The sequence below is a fragment of the Mastomys coucha genome, unplaced genomic scaffold (assembly GCF_008632895.1).
Source record: "Mastomys coucha isolate ucsf_1 unplaced genomic scaffold, UCSF_Mcou_1 pScaffold6, whole genome shotgun sequence".
In the NCBI taxonomy this organism is placed as follows: domain Eukaryota; kingdom Metazoa; phylum Chordata; class Mammalia; order Rodentia; family Muridae; genus Mastomys; species Mastomys coucha.
This window is the reverse complement of record NW_022196912.1, coordinates 71,982,764-71,998,158: the sequence shown is the minus strand read 5'-3', so window position 1 is coordinate 71,998,158 and position 15,395 is coordinate 71,982,764. Positions and strand designations below refer to the sequence as shown.

The window sequence follows — 15,395 nt, the reverse complement described above, 5'->3', positions numbered from 1 at the left end:
ATAGATAGATAGATAGATAGATAGATAGATAGATAGATAGATAGATAGAGTGATAAGGACTATACAGTTCTGCTTCAAAAATTCAAACCGTGGGCTGGAGAGAAGGCTCAATGGTTAAGAGCACTGACTGCTCTTCTGAAGGTCCTGAGTTCAAATCCCAGTAAGTACATGATGGCTCACAACCACCTGTAACGAGATCTGATGTCCTCTTCTGATGTGTTTGAAGACAGCTACAGTGTACTTATGTATAATAATAAATAAATCTTTGGGCTTGAATGAGCAGGGACTGAGCGAGCAGAGTTGACAGAGTGAGCAGGGCTGACTGGAGAGAGTGGGGTTGACCAGAGCTAGCAGAGGTCCAAAAAAAAAAAAAAAAATTACAATTCCCAACAACCACATGAAGGCTCACAACTATCTGTACAGCAGCTACAGTGTTCTCAAATACATAAATAAATCTTTAAAAATTCTATAACACTGCAATGTTTATAAAAACTAGATGTGGTAACTCATTCAGGAGGCTGATGCAGAACTGACATGTGTTCAAAGTCAATATGTTCTACTATATTCCAGGCTACAGAGTAGGGCCCTGTCACCAAAAAGTTAACAATTATAAAGATACATTTATAAACACACACACACATATACACACTACTGTCTATTAATCAAGACAGAGTTTTAAAAGGATCATCCTTTAGGCAGTGCCTCTAGACACCTGCAGGCTATGACATCATGACCTCCATATTCAAGAACCTTTATAAGGATCCTTACAGCTGACACGTGAATGAAGATGGGAGCCTTTGGAAAGAAACCAATGACTACAGCACACTATCAGAAAGATAGCAGCAGAGAACCCAACTCTGTCTAATGTAAATGTCAATACATTACTTTTTTAAGATTATAAGCAAGCTTGTCTTACGCCTAGTCAGAAACTGTATCTATCATCAAACATCACCAAGCAATTCTGAGTTCATAAAATGTCACCATGTCCTGGATCTGTCGATCACTCAAATAAGGCCATTATATGGGCTGGTGTGCTTTGTCTCTCAAGGACTCTCATGTTAGAAGCTCAGTCCCTACTGTAGTGAGGTGGAAGGCAATGGAATCTTTAAGAGGCAGGGACCAGTGGGAGACTTTTAGGACATTAAGGGTCTACCTTAGGGGAAAAAATGCTTATTTCCTGGCATGGATTATTGAAAGAACAACCTGCCCCCTCCCAACTCTTTTTGGCCTCCTCCTATTTCACAAAGATCACTTATCCTTGCATGTGTGCTTGACACTGTGGTGTTATTTACCATGAGGTAATTCAGCAGAGGACCCTAAGCAGAACTAGTACAGTACTATCTGAAATACCAGCCTCCAAAAACTGTTATTCTTTTCATTTACCTCCCTCTCTCCCTCCCTCCCTTCCTTCCTTCCTTCCTTCCTTCCTTCCTTCCTTCCTTTCTTCCTTCCAGGTCAGTTGATTCTGTAGGTTTTCTTGTGGTGTTCTTGACCCTTCTGGCTCCTTCAATCCTTCCTTTTTTAAAAAGTACGTACCTTCAAGTATTTTCTTACACTAAGAAAAATAGACTTACATGGGCAGTTGGGAGAGATAACTTACAACACAGATATGCACTAAAGGGAAAAGTGCAGAATTTTATCCAGATGGAGGCCAATTCAGAACCTTAAAAAACATTGATAGTTAACCTCTGGCTCCCTAAAAGATAGGGTGGGTCACACATCTATATATCTAGCACTCTGCTTACTGAGGTACATATCTGGTGCAGAGAAGGGAAGAGAGAGAAAGAGAGAGGGAGAAAAAGGGAGAGAGACAGAGAAAAAGAGAGAGGCCATAGGACTCCGCAGTAAAGGCTATTATATATGTATGATTCCTGTGACTCACTCACAAACCACAACAGACCATTTGTTGTAACAATAAAATTTCCCTAGCTGGAATACTGAACCCAATTGAGAAAACCACTATGGCCTTTTGAACTTGAAGATAAGCAGTGCCATCAGTCATAGATAGGGTATTTACATAAAACTACAACTGAAGGCTACAAATAAGGGCTTTTTATTCCCTTCTGCCAGAGAACCAATCTTTTATCATTAACCACCATGCCTACTGTGAGGATAGTGATGTTGAAAACTGGCCAAGTAAAGCTTACAGTCAGTAAAAATATGGTGGGTGATATTAAAGATGAATGTAGACATTGAGCCCTTGGAGAATATCTAAGCATTAAATCGTTTTGGATCATTTGGATCATCCTACAGTCCAGCAGAAAGGTGTAGTAAACTAAGCCCCCACCCCAACAACTAGAACAGGGGTTATTCCAGAATTTTTTGCCTGCTTGTGGACCACGTTCCCCTTATCTGACCTAAGTGGGAGAGGATGTCCCCAGTCCTGCAGTGACTTGATATGCCACTGTGAGTTGGTACCCAGGGAGGGGGCCTCCCACTTCTCAAAAGAGAAGGGGACAGGGTATTAGGAGAGGGACTGTGTTGGAGGGGGACTGGGAGAAGGGATGTGGCAATCAAGATAAAAGTGAATATATAAATAAGTGGGAATATATAAATAGGAATGTATATATGTATATATATATAGACATATGTATATATAACTAACTTATAATTACACACACTATTATTTCCTCAGTGGAAAACTTAGGTGTGAGTAAATGCCTATTTTGTAGTCTTTAAATTGTTCATTTCAACTAATAAAATGAGAGCACCAGGTTCCTCAATCAGTGCAAAGACAGGACCAATGATATGGAGCACACAAATGCATGGTTAAGTAGAGGGCAGAGGAGAGACATCAGCAAAATAATGAACTAGAAATTTATAAGCTTTTTTTACTCCAGACTAGTAGTTCAAAGGGGCTGTGGAGATTGCTTAACAAGTAAAAGCATTTGCCTTCAAACTTGACAATCTAAACTCAATCTTTGGTAGTCACATGGTGGAGAGAATCAACTCCCATGCAAGTTTTTCTCTGCATTCCACACCCATGTAATAGTAAGTGTGTATGTGCGCACACACACACAAACACAAATACATAAATATAATAACAATTATTAAATGAACTGACTTTGCTGGAGCCCTGGACAATACCCAAAGGTTTTCAGCAACTAAAACAATTCAGAAAAATATGTATCATTAAAATGGTAAAGAGGGACTTTGCCTCCAGGTACAGCCCCAAGGTCCTTCCAGTCCTTATATGCCCACCCTTTCAGTCTTTCCTTGTGATCCATCTCCATTCTGTTGTGATGCAACCAATCCACAGAGCTTACCTTTGCCAGGCAATCAAAGCCCCTACATTAGGTTGTGACTCCAGAAGGTCCACAACACTTGGCTGGGATTCAGGGACTCCCCCAAGCCCCCCCCACACACACACACAACTGCTACACTTGGTCAGGACTGAGAGTAGACAATAGCAGCCAAAGAATGGAAAGAAAATCCGTCCAATATAGAAAAGACCAAATACCTAAGAAATACTTCAAAAATCATACTGCCAACTGCCCAGAACCCAGTGCAACCGCACTAACATGAACAATCAAAACAATATGCCTTCAAGAGAATCTACCAGCCCCATTGGAATAACTCCTACAAAAGCTATTTACCTGAAACCCAAGACAAGGACTTCAAAATAACAATGATGAATATGTTCAAGGACCCTAAAGAGGGTCTGAGTAAATCCTTTAATGAAGTCTGTGAAAACACAAACAGCTGAATGAAATAATGAAAACAATTCAAGCTATGAAAGAATTGACAAAGAAAATGAATCAAAAACAATCAAAGAAAGAAAAAACCAAACAACCAGACAAACTGAAATAAAAGTGGAAGATAAAAATTTAAGGGTTGGAGAGATGCATCAGCAGTTAAGAGCACTGACTGCTCTTCTAGACGTCCTGAGTTCAATTCCCAGCAATCAGATGGTGGCTCACAACCATCTGTAATGGGAATCCAATGCCCTCTTCTGATGTGTCTGAAGACAGCGACAGTGTACTCACATATATGAAATAAATAAATAAATCTTTAAAAAAGAAAAAACTTAAGATGTCAGACAAAAAGCTCAAAGGTAAGAATTACAAAAGACATGGAAGAATTGTAGGTATCCAAGACAAGACAAGGAAATGAATAGCTCAGTCAAAGAAAATGCTAAATCTAAAAAGTATCCAAACATCAAACACTGGGAAATATGAGACACCAAACCTACGATAATAGGTTTAGAGAAAGGAGAAGAAACTCAGGTACAGAAACTATGTTTAACAAAATGACAGAAGAAATGTCCCCAATCTAGAGAAAGAGATGCCTATCAAAGTGCAAGAGGTATACAGAACACCAAATAAACAAGATCACAAGAAAAAAAAACTTTCTAAAACACATAATAATCAAAACACCAAATGTACAGAACAACAAAACAAAACAAAAAAAAAACCAAACAAACAAAAAACAAAAAAAGAGGAGGTAGTATTTAAAAGCTTCAAAGGAAAAAAAAAAAAAAGATGCATATAGAGGCAGACCCATTAGAATAATATCAGACTTTTCAAAGGAGACTCTAAAAGACAACAAGATATGAATGGCTGTTCAAAAAACTCTGAGACAACAGATTCCAGCCCAGACAATTATCCCCAGCAAAACTGTCAATCATACTTAATGGAGAATGAAAATGTTTCCACAATTAAATAAAAAAAAAAAAAAAGTAGTTTCTATCCACCAAAGAAAGAAAACTTCAGTTCAACGGTAAGAAGAAGACAAAAGGAATAAATCAAACCAGAACAGTTCACAAAAAGAGGGGATAGGGAAGCCAACACCACAGCAAAAGCCTAACAGGAGTTAATAACCTCTGCTCATTAACAACTCAATATTCAAGGTCTCAATTCCCAATAAAAAATACAAAGTAACAGACTAGATTAAAACACAAGATCCCGGGGCTGGTGAGATGGCTCAGTGGGGAAGAGCACCAACTGCTCTTCGGAAGGTCATGAGTTCAAATCCCAGCAACCACATTGTGGCTCACAACCACCTGTAATGAGATCTGACGCCCTCTTCTGGTGTGTCTGAAGACAGCTACAGTGTACTCACATATAATAAATAAATAAATCTTTAAAAAAAAAAAGAACCACAAGATCCATCCTTCTGTTGCACCCAAGAAATGCATCTACCCATCAAGCATAGACATTACCTTAGGGAGAAAAAATAGGAAAAAAATTATTCCAAGCAAATGGAGCTAAGAAAAAAAAGCAGACTTGGTTGTTTTAATATCTGACAAAATAGGCTCCAAACCAACACTAATCAAAAGAAATAAAGAAAGACAATACATATGAACTAGAGGATCCACCAAGACGATATTACAGTTCTAAACATTTATGCACCAAACACATATGCATACCAGTTCAAACTGGAAACACTATTATGCTAAAATCACACACCAACCCTAATACTTTGACTATAAGTCACTTTAATACTCAAATATAGCCAATAGACAAGTCACCCAGAATAAAATTAAACAAAATTGCTGGAGTTAAGTAATATCATAAACCAAAGAGAGTTACCTAAACACTAAAGAATATGGTTTCTTTTTACCCATGCATGAAACTTTCTCCAAAATTCACCACATATTAAGACATAAGTCAAAATTTAATAAAACTGAAATTACAAACTTTTTAAAACTGAATGATGGAAATTAAAATATAACATATCCAATCATATGGGACATAATTAAGGTAGTTCTAAGAGGCAAGTTCATAGCATTAAGTACCTACATCAAAACACAAGATCTCATACAAATAACTTAATGGCACATTTAAAAGCTCTAAGGAAACAAGAAGAAATAATACCCCATTAAAGTAGGTGGGAAGAAATAATCAAACTAAGCCTTAGACCAATACAATACAAACAAAAACAAAGAATCAACGAAAGAAGAGCTTACAACAAACACTCAAGAAATTCTGGAAATAATAAAGACATGTTGAATATGTGTAGTCCACCAAACTGGAAAAGCTGTAAAAAAAAAATGGATGAATTTTTTATATATACAACTACCAAAGTTAAAACAAGATGAAATAAAGAATTTAAACTAACACATATTCCCTAGTGAAATAGAAGCAGTAATTAAAAGTTTCATAACCAGAAAACAAAGAAAATAAAACAAAAGCAAAACAAACAAAAAGCCCAAGACAGATTCAGCACAGAAATTCTAGCAGACTTTTAAAGAACAACTAATGCCAATGCTTTGCAAATTATTCCACAAAATAGAAACTAGAGAAAATATTTCCTAACTCTTTTTACAAAGTCATTATTACCCTGGTTACAAAACTATAAAAATACTCAACAAAAAGAAAATTATATACTAATTGCAAAAAAAATCTCAAATATTTATATGCCAAATGTAAGAACACTTCAAAAAGATTATCCATCATGATCAAGTTGGCTTCATCCAACAGATGTGGGCATGATGCTCAACACACATAAATCAATAACCATAAAACGCCACATAAAGAGAATAAAAGTTTAAAAGATTAGATGCAGAAATCATCTTATTCGATGTAGAAAAAGCTTTTGATAAAATCTGATATCCTTTCATGATAAAAGTCCTGGAGAAATCAAAGATACAAGAAATATATCTCAACATAATAAAGACAAATTACAACAAGCTAACAGTCAAAATCAACCTAAATTGAGAGAAACTCAAAACATTTCCACTATAATTGGGAATATGACAAGGTTGTCCACTCTCTTGATACCTATTCAATGCAGTGCTTGAAATTTTAACTAGGGCAATAAGACAACTGAAGGGGATCAAAGGAGTACAGATAGGAAAGAAGTCAAAGAACCCTTACTTGCAGGTGGCCTGAATTTTTTACATAAAAGACCCTAAAACTCAACCAGGAAAGTATAGCTAATAAGCACTTTCAGCAAGTAGAAGGATGTAAAATTAACATACAAGAACAATCAGTAGCCTTCCTATATACAAACAATAAGCATACTAAGAAATAAATCATGGAAATACTACCACTCACTATAGCCTCAAAAAATATCTTGGAATAACTATGACCAAGCAAATGAAAGTCATATAATAAAAGCTTTACAACATCAAGGGAGAAACGAGAGAAAAAAACAGAAGATGGAACGATCTCCTGCCTACTCTTGGATGGATAGGATTAATATCGTGAAAATGGCCATCCTAAAAAAGAAATCTATAGATTCAACACAATTCCCATTAAAATTCCAATTAAATTGTTCAAAGAAGTTGAAAAAAAAGAATCAATTTCATATTGAAACACATTTTTAAAAATTGAGGACAGCTATAACAATCCTAAATAATAATAGAATTACTGATTGTATCACCATTTCAGAGTTAGAGCTGTATTACAGAACTATAGAAATTAAAAGACATGTTGATTAATGGAACTGAATTGAGGACCCAGACATAATTCTATACATCTATAGACACTTGATTTTTTACAAAACAAAAAAACAAAAAAACAAAAAACAAAAATAGACCATGGAGAAAATATAGCACCTTCAACAAATGGTGCTGCTCAAACTGGATGGCTACATACAGCTATAAACTTGCACAAAAGTCACTCACGTGTATCAGGGAGTTTAACATAATACATAGGATGAAGAAGTTACTGACGCAGGGAAGGACTTTCTGAATAGAGTACCAACGGTGCAGGCATTAAGAGCAACACTTAATAAATGAGATTTCATGAAGCTCCTGCATGGCAAAAGACACCATCATTTGAGTGAAAAGGAAGCCTACAGAACGAGGAAAAAACTACCAATTATACATCTTATAGAAAGTTAATATTTAGACAGTTTAAAGAGCTAAAATTCTGAACATCAAAAGAGTAACAATCATAATAACAAACTTTAAAATGAGGTATATCACAAAACAGAGTTTTCAAAAATGAAACACAAATGACTGAGAAACCCATAACAAAATGCTTAACACCTTTAGATACCAGAGAAATGCAAGTTAAAACTATTTTGAGATTTCATTTTATCCCACTCAGAACGGCCAACATCAATAAAACCAAATATGATCGCACATGCTAGTGAGGATGTAAGAAAGAAAGGTGGGGGACATATGTTCTTTTCTGTTGAATGAAAACCAGTACAGCTACTACAGAAATCAGTGTGGTGGTTCCACGAAAAAAATGAAAATCCATCTACCTTGAGTTTCACCTAGACCATCCTTGGGCATATCTACACTGTACATCTTACTCTACAGAACTTATCCATGTTCATTGCTGCTCTGTTCACAATAGTTAGAAACTGGAAACAGCCTAGGTCTTCATGAGCCAATGAGCAGATGAATGAAAATGTAGTACATTTACAGAATGGAATATTAGTCACCAGTTAAGAAAAGTTGAATTATGAGATTTTTCAGATGAATGGATAGAGCTTGAAACACTCATCCTGAGTTAGTAACTCAGACCACAAAAGACAAATAGTGCATGTTTTCTCATATATGTAAATGATAGCTTTTAAGCTTTAGAAATATGTCTTTCAATCAGAATGATGACAGAGGTTAGATACCTAGTAAGAGATCAGGTGGGAAAGAAGGAGAAATAGAAGATAGTGTCATGAAGAGATAAGCAGTAAACTAGAATAGGAGGATTAAATGGAGAAGGAAATACTAGAGCAAGGCAAAGGAAGGAATATGGAGCAGGGCAACTAACATTAAAGGGCCTTTTGAAAAGAAATCCCTCCACCGTAGAAGCTTCCAAATAGGTGTGTGTGTGTGTGTGTGTGTACATATATATATATATATTTGAATATATATACATATATACATTATACATACATATGTATATAAAACACACACACAGGTAGATAGATAGACAGACAGACAGACAGACAGACAGACAGACAGACAGATATGAACAGCTGGCCAAATGGGTCTCATAGACCCACTCCCCTAAACTGCAGACTACAACCAAGCCTATATTGCCAAGGCTAGTGGTTAACTCTTTACAACCTGATGGTAAGATCTTATTTCTGAAGACACCACTTACTTATGCCATTGAACATAAAGAAATTGAGCTGGTACCCACTAGAAGTTTCAGTCCTGTGGACTAGTGTCCCTGATGTTGTAAGGTGCTCTGGATCCTACTAGAAGAGATGAGTAATCAACAGCATTGTCTAGCTACAACCCTCGAGACTTCCAACAACAACATTCCTGTAAGACATTCTGGTATAACAGTGTTCCGTATCATGGCACTCATACCTGAAACCACTAAAGTGGCCAAGAATCTCAGACTAGATAGGTCACGGTCCCTAGGAGAAAACCTATTAACATTATTCTACTATAGGAACGTAATGATAAAGTGACTCCTAATGGCATATTGCTATGCCCATGTATCAGAATATTACCCAATGATCACCAGAGAAGCTTCCTTTTGCACAGTAATTAACACAGAGATCCACTAACTGGACAACATGGAGAAAGTAATAAGTTTTGGGGCACTTAGCCCAAAATGGGATGTCTTCAAACCCATTTTCTCAAGGCTCAGGAATCTATGAACAAAAGGAAACAGAAAGATTCTAAGAGCCAGGGGTACTGGATGACTCCAAGGACTCCAAAGAAACAGCGTCTTCCAAACATAAAAGAAGAGATTCACATATACACTCAGAGAAACTGACAGTGTATACAAGGCTTACACAGAAGCAAACCAACAAAACTCCCAGCACTGAAAGGGATGTGAGTATCTCTCCTATTTGTAATTGACACTAGATGGGAAAGAGAAAACCACTTTTCTTTATTGGTATGTCTCTGGGTATATCAACTACACTCCAGGGCTAAATAGATGGCCAACAATAAACTCATAGATTTGTGTGTGTGTGTTTGTTGTTGTTTTTATTCCTGTTTAAATGTATGTATATATGTGTATGTGCATACACATATGTATATATGTACATATATAGTGTATGTGTTCATGTGTGTGCACATACATACTTTTTGTTTGGTTTGGTATTTGAAGGGAATGTTTTTTCCCTTGAGAGAAAGAGAGAGAGAGAGAAAAAGAGAGAGAGAACAAGAAAGAATGATGCTGGGTAGATAGGGAGGTAGGAACTCTCTGAAAGGAATTAGGAAGGAGGATTATGATCAAAATGTTAACTAAAATATAAGGAAGTGTTATGGCATTTGCTACTGAATCTTCTCACATGTTCTGTATAGTGGTGACACTGTTCCTGAAGTAACTTCTTACCTGTAACAGTAAGAAGCAAAGCTGGACAGAGATGTAAATTACTGTGCAAATCTGTGCTAACCTGTTCTCTCAGATGAGTATGACAAACCATTCCTTTCTGTTTTGTTCAACTCAGAACTCATGTGGGGGAAAGCAGTAAGCATTGGTCCTATACAATCCAAGGTTATGACAGAGCTACAGGGTCCAGGGCAAAAACTTATAAGTGGAAGGGCCAGAGAGAATATTGAAAAGGCTGTGCCAAGTCAACAAACATGGAACCCAGCAAGTGCACAGGTATTTTAGAAAGCTACACATTCCAGACCTATAATTTCCAAAATGTGTACAAAGGGTATACCCAAAAAAATGAAGCAAAGTTCATATTTTAAGTTTTCATGGGAAACAGTGACACCTATTGAACACTGTATGAACTACTACTTCAATTATTTACTATCTAGCTTTAACTACTTGCCTTGTAGTTATTTCACATCTTTTCAAACCTGTTTGCAGTTGCTACTGGAATAAAAAGCAAGTAACATACTGGAGAGCTCATGTGGCAAAGTGCTTGCCTTGAAAACATGAGGACCTAAGTTCAATTTCCAGACCCCATAAAAAAATGGCAGCAGGAGCTTATACTCCCAAGACTGGGCAGGTTGAGACTGGAAGACTCCTGAGACATGCTGGCCAGCCTGTCTGGCTTACCTGGTGATCTGCAGGCCAATGAAAGAGCCTGATTCAAAGGAGTCAATGATATCGCTAAGGGTGACATTCAAGGTTGTCCTCTGGCTTTCAAACACTCCCACACCTGTACACATTAACACACATACACACAAACACACACACATACACACACACACATGCATGCACACATGCACATCTAATTACTGCACAGAAATCACTCATGAACAAAAGGTGAAGGCAGCAGAAGGAGCAAGAAAATATTACAGAGTCATGATAAAGAGTTTAGGAACTAGTTTTAAAACTTCAGCAAGTATAGAGACAGAGGCATTCAGAATGTTTTCGTCTAAAACAAAGAGTCAAGCAAAACAATAACAAGGAGCTGCTTCACTGGAGTATTTAAGAAAGAAAAGCAAAATGCAGATGGTCTCAAAAACATAGCATCTTCTGTCTGATGTGTACATCAAGCCATCACTTATCATCAAAGAAATGCAAAAGAAAGCCATTGTATCATCTCAATCAGAAAAGGTTACTATCAGAAGACAAAAATTACAGATGCTATTGAAAATTTAGAGGAGAATTTTATACGCTGTTCGAAAAACACAAGTTAGTATAACCACTATGGAAAACAAAGTGGAGTATCTGAGAAAATGAAAAACAGAATCACCATATGTCACAGGAACTCTACTTTCTCATATAGCTAAAGAAAACAAATCAGACTTGTGAAATATCTACACTCCCACATGTATTATACAGCCCAATTCTTAACATCAACAGGGAAACAAACTAGGTGATTCCCACTGGATGAATATATAAAGAAACTGTGATAAACACCTGGCAAGCTTTGTAGCTATAATGTAGATATCTACAAGTAAAGAAATACACTATGTACCTTGTATATAAAATTATTCATCCATAACATAGAATAAAATTTGGTCATTTTGACCATCATTGGTGGAATTAAATTAAGTGAAATTAAGTCAGTCACAAAAAGACAAAAGTGCATGCTCCTACTTATCTGTGGAAGCTAAAGTTCTTTAAGAATTAGAAAATAAAGCATTTACCAGAAACTAGCAAAACATGAGGAACAGAAAAAGAAAATTCCTAAGAAGTGCAGTAAATTAGTACATCTGGATAGGAAGAGTAACGTCAGTGTTCTACTGCAGAGTGGAATAACTAGGGCTGATAATAATTAAATGAATATTTCAAAAATAATAAAGACAGTTTCTTTTTTTTTATTTTATTTTTTAGGGGAGAGCGCGAACGCAGTCCCCCACTACCACAAATTATGCAGTCGAGTTTCCCGCATTTGGGGAAATCGCAGGGGTCAGCACATCTGGAGTGCAATGGATAAGCCTCGCCCTGGGAAAACCGCCTTCGTGATCATGGTATCTCCCCTGCCAGGTAAGTATATAAAGAGGGTTTCAATGTTCCAACAACACAAATATCTGATGTGATGCAGACACCAATTCGTCTGATCCTCTCATCACACTTCTACTGGAATATTAATTACACTGTACACCACAGATATATACAGTCACAGCATTCCAATCACAAAGAAAAAAGGTTTAGAACACAGAATCTCTTATTAATTTCATCTACCTGTACATATTTCCTATGACTGTGTACATATAAAGGGGCAAAGAAATAAAATATTATGAAACAATACAGTCTTTGTTTACATCTGTCATGGTCTTGCTAAAAATTGGCATGAACAATTAAAACACTTCTTATTCAAAATAATGGAAGAAAATAACATTCAAGACTAACTTAATTTGTCCAAAGTTTAGATATAGGAGGAATTAAAAGGATTTTCCTAGAAAGATTTGTAGAACACAAAGGAGTGGCACAACTGTCACTTTCCAACCTCATAAACCTTTGTTTCCTTTTGCGGGGCCATGCCATATAGTAGGGCCTGCTAACACTACCAGCAGAGGGAGATGGTATAGCATGGTATATCATGGCAACTTGATACATTTACTCTAACTCTGAAATATGCTGGCTAACATGTTGTTGATAACTAACTTTAATAAAGATTTTATTTTTTTTTAAAAGATTTATGTTATATATATGAGTGCACTTTAGCTGTTTCCAGACACACCAGAAGAAGGCATCAGATCTCTTTACAGATGGTTGTGAGACACCATGTGGTTGCTGGAAATTGAACTCGGGACCTCTGGAAAAGCAGTCAGTGCTTTTAACTGCTGAACCATCTCTCCAGCCCAATAACTAACTTTATGTTTAAAAATTTAACATTATTGTGCTTGAGAGAACTATAAAGCAAAACTGGACTTCCAAATGTTAAGGGCTGTTTCTGTAATTGCCGGCCTTGACAGTTTAACAGAACTGTCTTTCTTTATGTGAGATAATAAGGTTAGCTGCTGTTTCTGCTTCTGTAAACAGAAGCTTCTTTTGCTGGAGATAGCTAAGATTTACAAAACAGAATGTAGCTAGCTTTCTTGTTACAGGTAACAGAGTGTAACTTTATCTTCTCTGCCTTTATAATCCCACAGCAAGTGTGGCTAGGAGATACATTTGGGAATCTCAAGTCCCTGGGGTAGACCTTGTGCCAGTCTTCTAATAAAACTGTCTTCTTTGTTTAAAACTTAATTAATAGTCATACTGGTGAATCCCAAACAGACCCCAGACCCATAATAGAAATGTTTATAACTCCATCCCATGTAGCTAAAAAACACTATTTGTGAGAGTTACTCCATCAACAAGTGTATTCCTATAATCGTTTTGCTGTTTTAGTATTTTGAGACTAATGTATTCTGGATGTAGTCTAGGTTGCCTTACACCACTGCACCAACTGCCAGTATTACAATTATCTCTGTACCAAATCATGTAAAGCTTTCCTGGGAATTAAAAAACAAACAAACAAACAAACAAACAAAAAACAGAGTTGCCTGTCTCTTGTCTTAACAACATGAGTGGGAGAGCATTTGGATCTTGGGCTGGGAAAGAGATTCCACCACTTGTATGAAAATGGCAGGCAAGTTTGACATGGGGGAAATCACCAGCTTTCAAAATCCCAAGCTGACAAAAACAGAGATGCAGGAGAGGCACATTCTGCAAAGCAGAGAGACTCCTGAGCAGGAAAAGTGCAGTAAAATATCCTAAGTCTAGACTACAGGATTTCGTCCACCCCACCTCACCTGACCCAGGCACTTCCAAGACCCCTTCATGATATCGAAGAACTATCTACAAGATAGAATGAACCGCAAGCTGCACTGTGGACACAGGCACTCTGATGCCAATACATGGGTCTCTGAAGGGAGACCTCTTACTAATTGGATTGCTAAATTAAGCTCCTTTACCCTGTGATATTATAGAAAACCACTTGTATGGTTGATGAAAACATACCTTGTAACCGACCCCACCACCACCAAACAAAGAAAAGAAAAATCAGAGATATGATGAAGTGCCCACCACATATATATGCTATGCAGGCAACTCAAGGAATACATGAGAAAAAGAAATTACCAACTGAATAATAACAGAAACAAGCAAACAAAAAAAGCCCCAGCAAACAATAATGAGAATAAACAGGCCATAAGGAAGAATGCTATTGCTTTCTCCAAAAGTACTCAAAATAAAAGGCAACTAACTCATTTGTGTAATTATGAAGATTAAACCAAGGCTGACTTATGAAAAGTACTTGGTGAATCAATCTGGGTGATTTGGAGGAAAGTGTAATGACCACACTCACCCTTCCCAGACCTTAGCATAACAGACTGTATGATGGAAATACCATTCAGGCCATAAAACCCAACACATAGACAGCACTAAGACCTAACCCGTCAAATTCCATAGTTCTGAGAATATCTCTAAATGTACTAACCTTGCCTAGGATACTGTAGTTCTGCTTCTAGCTAACTGTTCCTGTTAACTGAAGCATGTCAACCCAGGATATGGATTTTGTGCTTAAAAGCTGACCCTAATAAAAGCTTAGGGCTACACTGGGATGCATAACACCCAATGTAGTCGACAACAGGCAAGCTAATAAAAACTTTCTATAGGTTTAAACCTGTTTCTAAGTAGTCTTCTCCAGTAGTTACCGCACAATAGAAATATGAAAGATGGTCCTTTAAGAGTTCACTTAAATGACAGTAAGTTAGACTCCCATTTGAGTCATGTTTTATTAGTTATGTTTTAATTTTCTTAATAAAGATAATTTTTAGACTCTGTAGAACCAAGTATACCAGCAGAGAGTTGGTGTTGCTGTGTTGCTGCCTGAAGAAGATCACTTTGCTTTCCTAAGAAACTTACTGGAGTATGAAGGCAAAAAACAAAGACCAAAAAACCTCTCGCAGCATACGTGTATCTTACATCTGAAATACACGGCATCTTCAACAATAGGGACTTACCTTCAACAAGTTGGAAGCAATCAGAAGCAGTAGCAACAGTCTATATTGCTCTTAAACTCAAAAGAGAGTTTCTCATACATGGTATTTTGGGTTTTGTTAGATAGTTTATGGCCCTTAAGGGAAGCACTGTCATCTGAAATGGGATAAGTTTATTTAAAAAAAAAAAAACTCTTTT

The 15,395-nt window shown here is 36.8% G+C and overlaps 1 protein-coding gene and 1 non-coding gene across 3 annotated transcripts in view; both read right to left on the bottom strand.

The window, feature by feature from the left end:
• Nucleotides 1-15,395, bottom strand: part of Mipol1 (mirror-image polydactyly 1) — a 293,032-nt gene that overhangs the window by 250,249 nt on the left and 27,388 nt on the right. The gene's annotated exons all lie outside the window — the stretch shown is intronic.
• LOC116081373 lies at nt 12,099-12,262 on the bottom strand. Its single transcript, XR_004114861.1, has one exon. It is a non-coding gene; the product is annotated as a U1 spliceosomal RNA (small nuclear RNA).